Consider the following 18267-nt stretch of genomic DNA (forward strand, 5'->3'; position numbering starts at 1 on the left):
GGCTGACAGCCACTGATCATCTGGCTGACACTTGCTAATGAAGTGGCTGACAGGTGTTGATCAACATGCTGACAGGTGCTAATCAAGCAGCTGATAGGTGCTGATAAAGCTCCTGACAGGTGCTGATCAGTGGGCTGACAGGTGCTGATCAACTGACTGACAGGTTCTGATTAAGCGGCTGAGTAGGAGCTGATCGTGCAGCTGATAAGGCGATGATCAAGCGTCTAACAGGCGCTGACCCAGTGCTTACAGGAGCTGATCAACTGGCTGACAGGTGCTATTCAAGCAGCTGATAGGCGCTGATCAAGCAGCTGACAGGTGCTGATCAACTGGCTGACAGGTGCTAATCAAGCAGGTGATAGGTGCTGATAAAGGTGCTGACAGATGCTGATCAAGCTGCTTACAGGTGCTGATTAAGCGGGTGACAGGTGCTAATCAATTGGCTGACTGGTGCTAATCAAACGGCTGATAGGCTCTGATCAAGCATCTAACAGGTGCTGATCATCTGGCTGAGAAATGTTAATTAAGCAGCTGATAGGCGCTGATCAAGCTGCTGAAAGGTGCTGATCAAGCGGCTGACAGGTGCTGATCCAGTAGCTTACAGGTGCTGATCAACTGGCTGAGAGGTGCTGATCAACTGGGTGACAGGTACTTCTCAAGCGGCTGACAGGCACTGATCGGGCAGCTGAGTATGCGCTGATAGCGGGGTTTAGTAGGCGCAGATCAATTGGCTGAGAGATGCAATTCGCGCGGCTGAGTATGCACTCTTCAACCTGCTGACAAGTGCTGATCAAGCGGATGACCGACTCTGATAAAAAGGCTGACAGACTATGATCACGCGGCTGTGTAGGGGTGATTCGCGGCTGAGTTGGCCCTGATCGCGCAGCTGAGAAGGCAATGATCCAGCAGCTGACAGGCACTGATGAAGCGGCTGGCAGGCGCTCTTTAAGCGGCTTACAGGTGCTGATCAAGCAGCTGACAGGTGCTGATCAATAGGCTGACAGGTGCTAATCAAGCGGCTGACAGTTGCTGATCAACTGGCTGACAGTTGCTAATGAAGCGGCTGACAGGTGTTGATCAACATGCTGACAGGTGCTAATCAAGCAGCTGATAGGTGCTGATAAAGCTGCTGACAGGTGCTGATCAAGCGTTTGACAGGTTCTGATACAGCGGCTAACAGGCGCTGATAATGTGGCTGACAGTTAATGATCAATCTTCTTATAGGGTCTGCCCTAGCGACTGACTGTTGCTGATAAAGTGGCTGACAGGTGCTGATAAAGTGGCTATCAAGTACTGATCAAGTGCTTGAGTAGGCGCTGATTGCCCGCCTGATTAGGCACTGATCAAGCGGCTGACAGGCGCTGATCAAGCCGCTGACAGGTGCTAATCAAGAAGCTAATAGGTGCTGATAAAGCTGCTGACAGGTGCTGATCAAGCGGCTGACGGGTGCTGATCAACTGGCTGACAGGTGCTAATCCAGTGGCTGACAGGCACTGATCTGGCCGCTGAGTAGGCGCTGATTGTGCGCTCAGTAGGCGCAGATCAACTGGCTGAGAGATGCAATTCGCGCAGCTGAGTAGGCACTCTTCAACCTGCTGACAGGTGCTGATTAAGCGGATGACCGGCTCTGATAAAGAGGCTGACAGACTATGATCACGCGGCTGTGTAGGGGCTGATTCACGGCTGAGTAGACACTGATCGCGCAGCTGAGAAGGCAATGATCCAGCAGCTGACAGGCACTGATGAAGCGGCTGGCAGGCGCTGTTTAAACGGCTTACAGGTGCTGATAAAGTCATTGACAGATGTTGATCTAGCGGCTGATAATCGCTGATCAAGCGGCTGACAGGCACTGATCAAGCGGGTGAAAAGTGCTGATAAAGTCGTTGACAGATGCTGATCTAGCGGCTGATAATCGCTGATCAAGTGGCTGAGAGTACTTCTCAATCTGCTGTCAGGCATATATCCCACGGCTGAGTAGGCACTGATCGCGGGGCTGAGTATGCACAGATCATGCGGCTGAGGCTTTGAACCCAGGGAACAGTAAATACTGATAGCCAAGCTAATTAGGTGTTGAACAAGAGATTTTTAGGCGCTTGTCAAGCGGCTGAGAGGTGCTGATCGCGCCGCTCAATAGGCGCTGATGGAGGGGGTGATTAGGCGCTGATCAAGCGTCTGACAGTCTCTGATCAAGCGGCTGACAGACTATGATAACGCGGCTGTGTAGGGGCTGATTTGCGGCTGAGTACGCATTGATCGCACAGCTGAGAGGCACTGATCAAGCGGCTGGCAGGAGCTCTTTAAGCGGCTTACAGGTGCTTATCAAGCAGCTGACAGGCGCTGATCAACTGGCTGACAGTTGCTAATGAAGCGTATGACAGGTATTTATCAACATGATGACAGGTGCTAATCAAGCAGCTGATAGGTGCTGATCAAGCTGCTGACAGGTGCTGATTAAGCGGCTGACAGGTGCTAATCAACTGGCTGACAGGTGCTAATCAAGCGGCTGATAGGCGCTGATCAAGCGGCTAACAGGTGCTGATCAACTGGCTGAGAAGTGTTAATTAAGCAGCTGAGAGGTGCTGATCAAGCTGCTGAAAGTTGCTGATCAAGTGGCTGACAGGAGCTGATCCAGTGGCTTACAGGTGCTGATCAACTGGCTTAGAGGTGCTGATCAACTGGCTGACAGGTACTTCTCAAGCAGCTGACAGGCACTGATCAGGCGGCTGAGTAGGCGTTCATTGCAGGGCTCAGTAGGCGCAGATCAACTGGGTGAGAGATGCAATTCGCGCGGCTGAGTAGGCACTCTTCAACCTGCAGACAGGTGCTGATCAAGCGGATGAATGACTCTGAAAAAGAGGCTGACAGACTATGATCACGTGGCTGTGGAGGGGTGATTCGCGGCTGAGTAGGCGCTGATCGCGCAGCTGACAAGGCAAATATCCAGCAGCTGACAGGCACTGATGAAGCGGCTGGCAGGCGCTGTTTAATCGGCTTACAGGTGCTGATCAAGCAGCTGACAGGTGCTGATCAATTGGCTGACAGGTGCTAATCAAGCGGCTGACAGTTGCTGATCAACTGGCTGACAGTTGCTAATGAAGCGGCTGACAGGTGTTGATCAACATGCTGACAGGTGCTAATCAAACAGCTGATAGGTGCTGAGAAAGCTGCTGACAGGTGCTGATCAAGCGGTTGACAGGTTCTGATACAGCGGCTAACAGGTGCTGATAATGTGGCTGACAGTTAATGATCAAGCTTCTTATAGGGGCTGCCCTAGCGCCTGACAGTTGCTGATAAAGTGGCTGACAGGTGCAAATGAAGTGGCTGACAGGTTCTGATCAAGCGGCTAAGTAGGCGCTGATCGTGCAGCTGATAAGGCGATGATCAAGCGGCTAACAGGCGCGGATCCAGTGGCTTACAGGTGCTGATCAACTGGCTAACAGGTCCTAATCAAGCAGCTGACAGGCGCTGATCAAGCTGCTGACAGGTGCTGATCAACAGGCTGACTGGTACTGATCAAGCGGCTGAGTAGGCACTGATCATGCAGCTGATTAGGCAATGATAAAGCGGCTAACAGGCGCTGATGAAGCGGCTGACAGGCACTGATGAAGTGGTTGACCAGGCGCCGAATGACCAGCAGGGCAGGAAATGATCAATCGTCTGACAGACGCTGATCAACAGGCTGAGGGTCACGGATCACGTGGCTGAGTAGGATCTGATCACGCAGCAAAGTGGTCGCTGATGAAGTAGTTGACAGGTGCTGATAAAGTGGCTGACAGGTACTGATCAAGCGGTTGAGAAGGCGCTGATCGCACAGCTGATTATGTGATGATAAAGTGGCTGACAGGCGCTGATCAAGTGGCTGACAGGTGCTGATAGTCGTTGACAGATGTTGATCTAGCGGCTGATAATCACTGATGAAGCAGCTGACAGGCGCTGATCAAGCGGCTGACAGGTGCTGGTCAACTGCTGACAGGTGCTAATCAAGCGGCTGATAGGCGCTGATCAAGCGTCTGTAAGGTGCTGATCAAGCGGCTGACAGGTGCTTATCCAGTGATTTACAGGTGGTGATCAACTGGCTGAGAGGTGCTGATCAACTGGCTGACAGTTCCTAATGGAGCGGCTGACAGCCACTGATCATCTGGCTGACACTTGCTAATGAAGTGGCTGACAGGTGTTGATCAACATGCTGACAGGTGCTAATCAAGCAGCTGATAGGTGCTGATAAAGCTCCTGACAGGTGCTGATCAGTGGGCTGACAGGTGCTGATCAACTGACTGACAGGTTCTGATTAAGCGGCTGAGTAGGAGCTGATCGTGCAGCTGATAAGGCGATGATCAAGCGTCTAACAGGCGCTGACCCAGTGCTTACAGGAGCTGATCAACTGGCTGACAGGTGCTATTCAAGCAGCTGATAGGCGCTGATCAAGCAGCTGACAGGTGCTGATCAACTGGCTGACAGGTGCTAATCAAGCAGGTGATAGGTGCTGATAAAGGTGCTGACAGATGCTGATCAAGCTGCTTACAGGTGCTGATCAAGCGGGTGACAGGTGCTAATCAATTGGCTGACTGGTGCTAATCAAACGGCTGATAGGCTCTGATCAAGCATCTAACAGGTGCTGATCATCTGGCTGAGAAATGTTAATTAAGCAGCTGATAGGCGCTGATCAAGCTGCTGAAAGGTGCTGATCAAGCGGCTGACAGGTGCTGATCCAGTAGCTTACAGGTGCTGATCAACTGGCTGAGAGGTGCTGATCAACTGGGTGACAGGTACTTCTCAAGCGGCTGACAGGCACTGATCGGGCAGCTGAGTATGCGCTGATAGCGGGGTTTAGTATGCGCAGATCAATTGGCTGAGAGATGCAATTCGCGCGGCTGAGTATGCACTCTTCAACCTGCTGACAAGTGCTGATCAAGCGGATGACCGACTCTGATAAAAAGGCTGACAGTCTATGATCACGCGGCTGTGTAGGGGTGATTCGCGGCTGAGTTGGCCCTGATCGCGCAGCTGAGAAGGCAATGATCCAGCAGCTGACAGGCACTGATGAAGCGGCTGGCAGGCGCTCTTTAAGCGGCTTACAGGTGCAGATCAAGCAGCTGTCAGGTGCTGATCTACTGGCTGACAGGTGCTAATCAAGCGGCTGACAGTTGCTGATCAACTGGCTGACAGTTGCTAATGAAGCGGCTGACAGGTGTTGATCAACATGCTGACAGGTGCTAATCAAGCAGCTGATAGGTGCTGATAAAGCTGCTGACAGGTGCTGATCAAGCGTTTGACAGGTTCTGATACAGCGGCTAACAGGCGCTGATAATGTGGCTGACAGTTAATGATCAATCTTCTTATAGGGGCTGCCCTAGCGACTGACTGTTGCTGATAAAGTGGCTGACAGGTGCTGATAAAGTGGCTATCAAGTACTGATCAAGTGCTTGAGTAGGCGCTGATTGCCCGCCTGATTAGGCACTGATCAAGCGGCTGACAGGCGCTGATCAAGCCGCTGACAGGTGCTAATCAAGAAGCTAATAGGTGCTGATAAAGCTGCTGACAGGTGCTGATCAAGCGGCTGACGGGTGCTGATCAACTGGCTGACAGGTGCTAATCCAGTGGCTGACAGGCACTGATCTGGCCGCTGAGTAGGCGCTGATTGTGCGCTCAGTAGGCGCAGATCAACTGGCTGAGAGATGCAATTCGCGCAGCTGAGTAGGCACTCTTCAACCTGCTGACAGGTGCTGATTAAGCGGATGACCGGCTCTGATAAAGAGGCTGACAGACTATGATCACGCGGCTGTGTAGGGGCTGATTCACGGCTGAGTAGACACTGATCGCGCAGCTGAGAAGGCAATGATCCAGCAGCTGACAGGCACTGATGAAGCGGCTGTCAGGCGCTGTTTAAACGGCTTACAGGTGCTGATAAAGTCGTTGACAGATGTTGATCTAGCGGCTGATAATCGCTGATCAAGCGGCTGACAGGCACTGATCAAGCGGGTGAAAAGTGCTGATAAAGTCGTTGACAGATGCTGATCTAGCGGCTGATAATCGCTGATCAAGTGGCTGAGAGTACTTCTCAATCTGCTGTCAGGCATATATCCCACGGCTGAGTAGGCACTGATCGCGGGGCTGAGTATGCACAGATCATGCGGCTGAGGCTTTGAACCCAGGGAACAGTAAATACTGATAGCCAAGCTAATTAGGTGTTGAACAAGAGATTTTTAGGCGCTTGTCAAGCGGCTGACAGGTGCTGATCGCGCCGCTCAATAGGCGCTGATGGAGGGGGTGATTAGGCGCTGATCAAGCGTCTGACAGTCTCTGATCAAGCGGCTGACAGACTATGATAACGCGGCTGTGTAGGGGCTGATTTGCGGCTGAGTACGCATTGATCGCACAGCTGAGAGGCACTGATCAAGCGGCTGGCAGGAGCTCTTTAAGCGGCTTACAGGTGCTTATCAAGCAGCTGACAGGCGCTGATCAACTGGCTGACAGTTGCTAATGAAGCGTATGACAGGTATTTATCAACATGATGACAGGTGCTAATCAAGCAGCTGATAGGTGCTGATCAAGCTGCTGACAGGTGCTGATTAAGCGGCTGACAGGTGCTAATCAACTGGCTGACAGGTGCTAATCAAGCGGCTGATAGGCGCTGATCAAGCGGCTAACAGGTGCTGATCAACTGGCTGAGAAGTGTTAATTAAGCAGCTGAGAGGTGCTGATCAAGCTGCTGAAAGTTGCTGATCAAGTGGCTGACAGGAGCTGATCCAGTGGCTTACAGGTGCTGATCAACTGGCTTAGAGGTGCTGATCAACTGGCTGACAGGTACTTCTCAAGCAGCTGACAGGCACTGATCAGGCGGCTGAGTAGGCGTTCATTGCAGGGCTCAGTAGGCGCAGATCAACTGGGTGAGAGATGCAATTCGCGCGGCTGAGTAGGCACTCTTCAACCTGCAGACAGGTGCTGATCAAGCGGATGAATGACTCTGAAAAAGAGGCTTACAGACTATGATCACGTGGCTGTGGAGGGGTGATTTGCGGCTGAGTAGGCGCTGATCGCGCAGCTGACAAGGCAAATATCCAGCAGCTGACAGGCACTGATGAAGCGGCTGGCAGGCGCTGTTTAATCGGCTTACAGGTGCTGATCAAGCAGCTGACAGGTGCTGATCAATTGGCTGACAGGTGCTAATCAAGCGGCTGACAGTTGCTGATCAACTGGCTGACAGTTGCTAATGAAGCGGCTGACAGGTGTTGATCAACATGCTGACAGGTGCTAATCAAACAGCTGATAGGTGCTGAGAAAGCTGCTGACAGGTGCTGATCAAGCGGTTGACAGGTTCTGATACAGCGGCTAACAGGTGCTGATAATGTGGCTGACAGTTAATGATCAAGCTTCTTATAGGGGCTGCCCTAGCGCCTGACAGTTGCTGATAAAGTGGCTGACAGGTGCAAATGAAGTGGCTGACAGGTTCTGATCAAGCGGCTAAGTAGGCGCTGATCGTGCAGCTGATAAGGCGATGATCAAGCGGCTAACAGGCGCGGATCCAGTGGCTTACAGGTGCTGATCAACTGGCTGAGAGGTGCTGATCAACTGGCTAACAGGTCCTAATCAAGCAGCTGACAGGCGCTGATCAAGCTGCTGACAGGTGCTGATCAACTGGCTGACTGGTACTGATCAAGCGGCTGAGTAGGCACTGATCATGCAGCTGATTAGGCAATGATAAAGCGGCTAACAGGCGCTGATGAAGCGGCTGACAGGCACTGATGAAGTGGTTGACCAGGCGCCGAATGACCAGCAGGGCAGGAAATGATCAATCGTCTGACAGACGCTGATCAACAGGCTGAGGGTCACGGATCACGTGGCTGAGTAGGATCTGATCACGCAGCAAAGTGGTCGCTGATGAAGTAGTTGACAGGTGCTGATAAAGTGGCTGACAGGTACTGATCAAGCGGTTGAGAAGGCGCTGATCGCACAGCTGATTATGCAATGATAAAGTGGCTGACAGGCGCTGATCAAGCTGCTGACAGGTGCTGAGAGTCGTTGACAGATGTTGATCTAGCGGCTGATAATCACTGATCAAGCGGCTGACAGGTGCTGATCAAGTGGCTGACAGGTGCTGATAGTCGTTGACAGATGTTGATCTAGCGGCTGATAATCACTGATGAAGCAGCTGACAGGCGCTGATCAAGCGGCTGACAGGTGCTGGTCAACTGCTGACAGGTGCTAATCAAGCGGCTGATAGGCGCTGATCAAGCGTCTGTAAGGTGCTGATCAAGCGGCTGACAGGTGCTGATCCAGTGATTTACAGGTGGTGATCAACTGGCTGAGAGGTGCTGATCAACTGGCTGACAGTTCCTAATGGAGCGGCTGACAGCCACTGATCATCTGGCTGACACTTGCTAATGAAGTGGCTGACAGGTGTTGATCAACATGCTGACAGGTGCTAATCAAGCAGCTGATAGGTGCTGATAAAGCTCCTGACAGGTGCTGATCAGTGGGCTGACAGGTGCTGATCAACTGACTGACAGGTTCTGATTAAGCGGCTGAGTAGGAGCTGATCGTGCAGCTGATAAGGCGATGATCAAGCGTCTAACAGGCGCTGACCCAGTGCTTACAGGAGCTGATCAACTGGCTGACAGGTGCTATTCAAGCAGCTGATAGGCGCTGATCAAGCAGCTGAGAGGTGCTGATCAACTGGCTGACAGGTGCTAATCAAGCAGGTGATAGGTGCTGATAAAGGTGCTGACAGATGCTGATCAAGCTGCTTACAGGTGCTGATTAAGCGGGTGACAGGTGCTAATCAATTGGCTGACTGGTGCTAATCAAACGGCTGATAGGCTCTGATCAAGCAGCTAACAGGTGCTGATCATCTGGCTGAGAAATGTTAATTAAGCAGCTGATAGGCGCTGATCAAGCTGCTGAAAGGTGCTGATCAAGCGGCTGACAAGTGCTGATCCAGTAGCTTACAGGTGCTGATCAACTGGCTGAGAGGTGCTGATCAACTGGGTGACAGGTACTTCTCAAGCGGCTGACAGGCACTGATCGGGCAGCTGAGTAGGCGCTGATAGCGGGGCTTAGTAGGCGCAGATCAATTGGCTGAGAGATGCAATTCGCGCGGCTGAGTATGCACTCTTCAACCTGCTGACAAGTGCTGATCAAGCGGATGACCGACTCTGATAAAAAGGCTGACAGACTATGATCACGCGGCTGTGTAGGGGTGATTCGCGGCTGAGTTGGCCCTGATCGCGCAGCTGAGAAAGCAATGATCCAGCAGCTGACAGGCACTGATGAAGCGGCTGGCAGGCGCTGTTTAAGCGGCTTACAGGTGCTGATCAAGCAGGTGACAGGTGCTGATCAACTGGCTGACAGTTGCTAATGAAGCGGCTGACAGGTGTTGATCAACATGCTGACAGGTGCTAATCAAGCAGCTGATAGGTGCTGATAAAGCTGCTGACAGGTGCTGATCAAGCGGCTGACAGGTGCTGATCAACTGGCTGACAGATTCCGATCAAGCGGCTGAGTAGGTGCTGATCGTGAAGCTGATAAGGCGATGATCAAGCGGCTGATAGTCGTTGATCAAGTGGCTGTCTAGCACAGATCGCATGGCTTAGTAGGCGCTGGTCATGGGGCTCAGTAGGCACAGATCAAGAGGCTGAGGCGGTGATCGCGCGCTGAGTAAATGATCATCGTGTGGCTGATTAGGTGCTGATCAAGAGGCTGACAGGTACTTGTCAAGCGGCTGACAAGCACTGATCAGGCGGATGTGTAGGCACTGACTGCGGGGCTCAGTAGGCATAGATCAACTGGCTGAAAGATGCTATTCACGCGGCTGAGTCAGTGCTTTTCAATCGGCTGAGTGGAAAGTGGTCAAGCGCTGATCAAGCTGCTGACAGGTGCTTAACAAGCGGCTGACAATTGCTGATCAACTGGCTGACAGGGGCTAATCAAGCCACTGATAGGCGCTGACCAAGCGGCTGACAGGTGCTGGTCAACTGGCTGACAGGTGCTAATCAAGAGGCTGATAGGCGCACATCAAGCTGCTGACAGGTGCTGATCAAGTGGCTGACAGGTATTGTCAAGCGGCTGACAAGCACTGATTGGGCCGCTGTGTAGGCACTGACTGCGGGGCTCAGTAGGCACAGATCAACTGGCTGAAAGATGCTCTTCACGCGGTTGAGTCTTTGCTTTTCAATCGGCTGAGTGGAAAGTGGTCAAGCGCTGATCAAGCTGCTGACAGGTGCATAACAAGCGGCTGACAATTGCTGATCAAGTGGCTGACAGGGGCTAATCAAGCAGCTGATAGGGGCTGATAAACCTGCTGACAGGTGCTGATCAAGCAGTTGACAGGTTCTGATACAGCGGCTAACACGTGCTGATAATGTGGCTGACAGTTAATGATCAAGCTGCTTCTAGGGGCTGCCCTAGCGCCTGACAGTTGCTGATAAAGTGCCTGACAGGTGCAAATGAAGTGGCTGACAGGTGCTGATCAACTGACTGACAGGTACTGATCAAGTTGCTGACAGATGCTTCTCAAGTGGCTGACAGGCGCTTATCGCGTGGATGCGTATGCGTTTATCAATCAGCTGAGAGGGCACTGGTCAAGGGGCTGACAGGCACTGATCTAGTGGTGGACCAGGCGCTGAATGACCATCAGAGCAGGAAATGATCAAGCCGCTGACAGGCGCTGATCAGCCCGCTGAGGGTCACTGATCCTGTGGCGGAGTAGGCTCTGATTACGCAGCTAAGCGGGCACTGATCAAGCTGTTGAGAGTTGCTGATATATTGGCTGAGAGGTGCTGATCAAGGTGCTGACATGCGTTTATCAAGCGGCTGACAGGTGGTGATCAAGTGGCTGACAGGTACTTCTCAAGAGGCTGACAGTCACTGATCGGGCGGCTGAGTAGGCGCTGATCGTGGGGCTCAGTAGGAGCAGATCAACTGGCTGAGAGATGCTATTTGCGCGGCTGAATAAGCACTGTTCAACCGGCTGACAGGTGCTGATCAAGCAGCTGACAGACTCTGATCTCGCGGCTGATTAAGCACTGATAGTGCAGCTCAGTAAGTGTTGATCAAGCGGTTTACAGGTGCTTGTAAAGCGGCTGACAGGCGCACCTCGCACGGCTGAGTAGGCGCTGATCGCGGGGCTGAGTAGACACAGATCAAGCGGCTGAGGTGATGATCGTGCGGCTGAGTAAATGATGATCACGTGGCTGATTAGTTGCTGGTCAAGTGGCTGCCAGGTACTTCTCAAGCGGCTGACAGGCACTGATCAAGTGGATGTCCAGGAGCTGAATGACCAGCAGAGCAGGAAATGATCAAGCGGCTGACTGGTGCTGATCAACTGCCTGACAGGTTCTGACCAAGCGGCTGAGTAGGTGCTGATCGTGAATCTGATGAGGCGATGATCAAGCAGCTGATAGTCGTTGATCAAGTTGCTGTCAGGCACAGATCGCATGGCTGAGTAGGCGCTGGTCATGGGGCTGAGTAGGCACAGATCAACAGGCTGAGGTGATGATCGCGCGGCTGAGTAAATGATCATCGTGTGGCCGATTAGGTGCTGATCAAGAGGCTGACAGGTACTTGTCAAGCGGCTGACAAGCACTGATCAGGCGGCTGTGTAGGCACTGACTGCGGGGCTCAGTGGGCACAGATCAACTGGCTGAAAGATGCTATTCGTGCGGCTGAGTCAGTGCTTTTCAATCGGCTGAGTGGAAAGTGGTCAAGCGCTGATCAAGCTGCTGACAGGTGCTTAACAAGCGGCTGACAATTGTTGATCAACTGGCTGACAGGGGCTAATCAAGCAGCTGGTAGGTGCTGATAAAGCTGCTGACAGGTGCTGATCAAGCGGTTGACAGGTTCTGATACAGCGGCTAACACGTGCTGATAATGTGGCTGACAGTTAATGATCAAGCTGCTTATAGGGGCTGTCCTAGTGCCTGGCAGTTGCTGTTAAAGTGGCTGACAGGTGCAAATGAAGTGGCTGACAGGTGCTGATCAACTGGCTGACAGGTACTGATCAAGCTGCTGACAGATGCTTCTCAAGTGGCTGACAGGCGCTTATCGCTCGGCTGCGTAGGCGCTTCTCAATCTGCTGAGTGGGCAGTGGTCAAGCGGCTGACTGACACTGATCCAGTGGTTGACCAGGCGCTGAATGAACACCAGAGCAGGAAATGATCAAGCGGCTGACAGGCGCTGATCAACCGGCTGAGGGTCACTGATCACGTGGCTGAGTAGGAACTGATCACGCAGCAAAGTGGTCGCTGATCAAGCAGTTGACAGGTGCCGATAGAGTGGCTGACAGGTGATGATAAAGTGGCTGACAGGTACCGATCAAGCCGTTGAGTAGGCACTGATCGCGCAGCTGATTAGGCGATGATAAAGCGGATGACATGTGCTGATCAAGCGCCTGAAAGGAGAAGATCAACCGGCTGAGCGTCACTGACCGCGTGGCTGAGTAGGCTCTGTTCATGAAGCAAAGTGGGTGCTGATCTAGCGGTTGACAGGTGATGATCAATAGACTGACAGGTGTTAATCAAGCAGCTGATACGCACTGATCAACCTGCTGACAGGTGCTGATCAACCGGATGACAGGTGCTGATCAACTGGCTGACAGGTGCTAATGAAGCGAGTCTCAGGTGCTGATCAACTGGCTGACAGGTGCTAATCAAGTGGCTGATAGGCCCTGATAAATCTGCTGACAGGTGCTGATCAACTGGCTGACAGGTGCTAAACAAGCAGCTGATAGGTGCTGATTGCGCAGCTGAGAATGCAATGATCAAGCAGCTGAGAGGCACTGATCAATCGGTAGGCAGGTGCTGATCAACTGGCTGACAAGTGCTAATCAAGAAGCTGATAGGCGATGATCAAGCTGCTGACAGGTTCTGATCAAGAGGCTGACAGGTGCTGATCAACTGGCTGACAGGTGCTAATCACATGGCTGATAGGCGATGATCAAGGGGCTGACAGGTGCTGTTCAACTGGCTGACAGGTGCTAATGAAGCGGCTGACAGGTGCTGATCAATTGGCTGACAGGTGCTGATCAACTAGCTGACTGGTACTGATCAAGCGGCTGAGTAGGCACTGATCATGCAGCTGATTAGGCAATGATAAAGCGGCTAACAGGCGCTGATGAAGCGGCTGACAGGCACTGATGAAGTGGTTGACCAGGCGCCGAATGACCAGCAGGGCAGGAAATGATCAATCGTCTGACAGACGCTGATCAACAGGCTGAGGGTCACGGATCACGTGGCTGAGTAGGATCTGATCACGCAGCAAAGTGGTCGCTGATGAAGTAGTTGACAGGTGCTGATAAAGTGGCTGACAGGTACTGATCAAGCGGTTGAGAAGGCGCTGATCGCACAGCTGATTATGCAATGATAAAGTGGCTGACAGGCGCTGATCAAGCTGCTGACAGGTGCTGAGAGTCGTTGACAGATGTTGATCTAGCGGCTGATAATCACTGATCAAGCGGCTGACAGGTGCTGATCAAGTGGCTGACAGGTGCTGATAGTCGTTGACAGATGTTGATCTAGCGGCTGATAATCACTGATGAAGCAGCTGACAGGCGCTGATCAAGCGGCTGACAGGTGCTGGTCAACTGCTGACAGGTGCTAATCAAGCGGCTGATAGGCGCTGATCAAGCGTCTGTAAGGTGCTGATCAAGCGGCTGACAGGTGCTGATCCAGTGATTTACAGGTGGTGATCAACTGGCTGAGAGGTGCTGATCAACTGGCTGACAGTTCCTAATGGAGCGGCTGACAGCCACTGATCATCTGGCTGACACTTGCTAATGAAGTGGCTGACAGGTGTTGATCAACATGCTGACAGGTGCTAATCAAGCAGCTGATAGGTGCTGATAAAGCTCCTGACAGGTGCTGATCAGTGGGCTGACAGGTGCTGATCAACTGACTGACAGGTTCTGATTAAGCGGCTGAGTAGGAGCTGATCGTGCAGCTGATAAGGCGATGATCAAGCGTCTAACAGGCGCTGACCCAGTGCTTACAGGAGCTGATCAACTGGCTGACAGGTGCTATTCAAGCAGCTGATAGGCGCTGATCAAGCAGCTGAGAGGTGCTGATCAACTGGCTGACAGGTGCTAATCAAGCAGGTGATAGGTGCTGATAAAGGTGCTGACAGATGCTGATCAAGCTGCTTACAGGTGCTGATTAAGCGGGTGACAGGTGCTAATCAATTGGCTGACTGGTGCTAATCAAACGGCTGATAGGCTCTGATCAAGCAGCTAACAGGTGCTGATCATCTGGCTGAGAAATGTTAATTAAGCAGCTGATAGGCGCTGATCAAGCTGCTGAAAGGTGCTGATCAAGCGGCTGACAAGTGCTGATCCAGTAGCTTACAGGTGCTGATCAACTGGCTGAGAGGTGCTGATCAACTGGGTGACAGGTACTTCTCAAGCGGCTGACAGGCACTGATCGGGCAGCTGAGTAGGCGCTGATAGCGGGGCTTAGTAGGCGCAGATCAATTGGCTGAGAGATGCAATTCGCGCGGCTGAGTATGCACTCTTCAACCTGCTGACAAGTGCTGATCAAGCGGATGACCGACTCTGATAAAAAGGCTGACAGACTATGATCACGCGGCTGTGTAGGGGTGATTCGCGGCTGAGTTGGCCCTGATCGCGCAGCTGAGAAAGCAATGATCCAGCAGCTGACAGGCACTGATGAAGCGGCTGGCAGGCGCTGTTTAAGCGGCTTACAGGTGCTGATCAAGCAGGTGACAGGTGCTGATCAACTGGCTGACAGTTGCTAATGAAGCGGCTGACAGGTGTTGATCAACATGCTGACAGGTGCTAATCAAGCAGCTGATAGGTGCTGATAAAGCTGCTGACAGGTGCTGATCAAGCGGCTGACAGGTGCTGATCAACTGGCTGACAGATTCCGATCAAGCGGCTGAGTAGGTGCTGATCGTGAAGCTGATAAGGCGATGATCAAGCGGCTGATAGTCGTTGATCAAGTGGCTGTCTAGCACAGATCGCATGGCTTAGTAGGCGCTGGTCATGGGGCTCAGTAGGCACAGATCAAGAGGCTGAGGCGGTGATCGCGCGCTGAGTAAATGATCATCGTGTGGCTGATTAGGTGCTGATCAAGAGGCTGACAGGTACTTGTCAAGCGGCTGACAAGCACTGATCAGGCGGATGTGTAGGCACTGACTGCGGGGCTCAGTAGGCATAGATCAACTGGCTGAAAGATGCTATTCACGCGGCTGAGTCAGTGCTTTTCAATCGGCTGAGTGGAAAGTGGTCAAGCGCTGATCAAGCTGCTGACAGGTGCTTAACAAGCGGCTGACAATTGCTGATCAACTGGCTGACAGGGGCTAATCAAGCCACTGATAGGCGCTGACCAAGCGGCTGACAGGTGCTGGTCAACTGGCTGACAGGTGCTAATCAAGAGGCTGATAGGCGCACATCAAGCTGCTGACAGGTGCTGATCAAGTGGCTGACAGGTATTGTCAAGCGGCTGACAAGCACTGATTGGGCCGCTGTGTAGGCACTGACTGCGGGGCTCAGTAGGCACAGATCAACTGGCTGAAAGATGCTCTTCACGCGGTTGAGTCTTTGCTTTTCAATCGGCTGAGTGGAAAGTGGTCAAGCGCTGATCAAGCTGCTGACAGGTGCATAACAAGCGGCTGACAATTGCTGATCAAGTGGCTGACAGGGGCTAATCAAGCAGCTGATAGGGGCTGATAAACCTGCTGACAGGTGCTGATCAAGCAGTTGACAGGTTCTGATACAGCGGCTAACACGTGCTGATAATGTGGCTGACAGTTAATGATCAAGCTGCTTCTAGGGGCTGCCCTAGCGCCTGACAGTTGCTGATAAAGTGCCTGACAGGTGCAAATGAAGTGGCTGACAGGTGCTGATCAACTGACTGACAGGTACTGATCAAGTTGCTGACAGATGCTTCTCAAGTGGCTGACAGGCGCTTATCGCGTGGATGCGTATGCGTTTATCAATCAGCTGAGAGGGCACTGGTCAAGGGGCTGACAGGCACTGATCTAGTGGTGGACCAGGCGCTGAATGACCATCAGAGCAGGAAATGATCAAGCCGCTGACAGGCGCTGATCAGCCCGCTGAGGGTCACTGATCCTGTGGCGGAGTAGGCTCTGATTACGCAGCTAAGCGGGCACTGATCAAGCTGTTGAGAGTTGCTGATATATTGGCTGAGAGGTGCTGATCAAGGTGCTGACATGCGTTTATCAAGCGGCTGACAGGTGGTGATCAAGTGGCTGACAGGTACTTCTCAAGAGGCTGACAGTCACTGATCGGGCGGCTGAGTAGGCGCTGATCGTGGGGCTCAGTAGGAGCAGATCAACTGGCTGAGAGATGCTATTTGCGCGGCTGAATAAGCACTGTTCAACCGGCTGACAGGTGCTGATCAAGCAGCTGACAGACTCTGATCTCGCGGCTGATTAAGCACTGATAGTGCAGCTCAGTAAGTGTTGATCAAGCGGTTTACAGGTGCTTGTAAAGCGGCTGACAGGCGCACCTCGCACGGCTGAGTAGGCGCTGATCGCGGGGCTGAGTAGACACAGATCAAGCGGCTGAGGTGATGATCGTGCGGCTGAGTAAATGATGATCACGTGGCTGATTAGTTGCTGGTCAAGTGGCTGCCAGGTACTTCTCAAGCGGCTGACAGGCACTGATCAAGTGGATGTCCAGGAGCTGAATGACCAGCAGAGCAGGAAATGATCAAGCGGCTGACTGGTGCTGATCAACTGCCTGACAGGTTCTGACCAAGCGGCTGAGTAGGTGCTGATCGTGAATCTGATGAGGCGATGATCAAGCAGCTGATAGTCGTTGATCAAGTTGCTGTCAGGCACAGATCGCATGGCTGAGTAGGCGCTGGTCATGGGGCTGAGTAGGCACAGATCAACAGGCTGAGGTGATGATCGCGCGGCTGAGTAAATGATCATCGTGTGGCCGATTAGGTGCTGATCAAGAGGCTGACAGGTACTTGTCAAGCGGCTGACAAGCACTGATCAGGCGGCTGTGTAGGCACTGACTGCGGGGCTCAGTGGGCACAGATCAACTGGCTGAAAGATGCTATTCGTGCGGCTGAGTCAGTGCTTTTCAATCGGCTGAGTGGAAAGTGGTCAAGCGCTGATCAAGCTGCTGACAGGTGCTTAACAAGCGGCTGACAATTGTTGATCAACTGGCTGACAGGGGCTAATCAAGCAGCTGGTAGGTGCTGATAAAGCTGCTGACAGGTGCTGATCAAGCGGTTGACAGGTTCTGATACAGCGGCTAACACGTGCTGATAATGTGGCTGACAGTTAATGATCAAGCTGCTTATAGGGGCTGTCCTAGTGCCTGGCAGTTGCTGTTAAAGTGGCTGACAGGTGCAAATGAAGTGGCTGACAGGTGCTGATCAACTGGCTGACAGGTACTGATCAAGCTGCTGACAGATGCTTCTCAAGTGGCTGACAGGCGCTTATCGCTCGGCTGCGTAGGCGCTTCTCAATCTGCTGAGTGGGCAGTGGTCAAGCGGCTGACTGACACTGATCCAGTGGTTGACCAGGCGCTGAATGAACACCAGAGCAGGAAATGATCAAGCGGCTGACAGGCGCTGATCAACCGGCTGAGGGTCACTGATCACGTGGCTGAGTAGGAACTGATCACGCAGCAAAGTGGTCGCTGATCAAGCAGTTGACAGGTGCCGATAGAGTGGCTGACAGGTGATGATAAAGTGGCTGACAGGTACCGATCAAGCCGTTGAGTAGGCACTGATCGCGCAGCTGATTAGGCGATGATAAAGCGGATGACATGTGCTGATCAAGCGCCTGAAAGGAGAAGATCAACCGGCTGAGCGTCACTGACCGCGTGGCTGAGTAGGCTCTGTTCATGAAGCAAAGTGGGTGCTGATCTAGCGGTTGACAGGTGATGATCAATAGACTGACAGGTGTTAATCAAGCAGCTGATACGCACTGATCAACCTGCTGACAGGTGCTGATCAACCGGATGACAGGTGCTGATCAACTGGCTGACAGGTGCTAATGAAGCGAGTCTCAGGTGCTGATCAACTGGCTGACAGGTGCTAATCAAGTGGCTGATAGGCCCTGATAAATCTGCTGACAGGTGCTGATCAACTGGCTGACAGGTGCTAAACAAGCAGCTGATAGGTGCTGATTGCGCAGCTGAGAATGCAATGATCAAGCAGCTGAGAGGCACTGATCAATCGGTAGGCAGGTGCTGATCAACTGGCTGACAAGTGCTAATCAAGAAGCTGATAGGCGATGATCAAGCTGCTGACAGGTTCTGATCAAGAGGCTGACAGG

Source organism: Bubalus kerabau, unplaced genomic scaffold (genome assembly GCF_029407905.1).
Source record: "Bubalus kerabau isolate K-KA32 ecotype Philippines breed swamp buffalo unplaced genomic scaffold, PCC_UOA_SB_1v2 scaffold_25, whole genome shotgun sequence".
Classification (NCBI taxonomy): domain Eukaryota; kingdom Metazoa; phylum Chordata; class Mammalia; order Artiodactyla; family Bovidae; genus Bubalus; species Bubalus kerabau.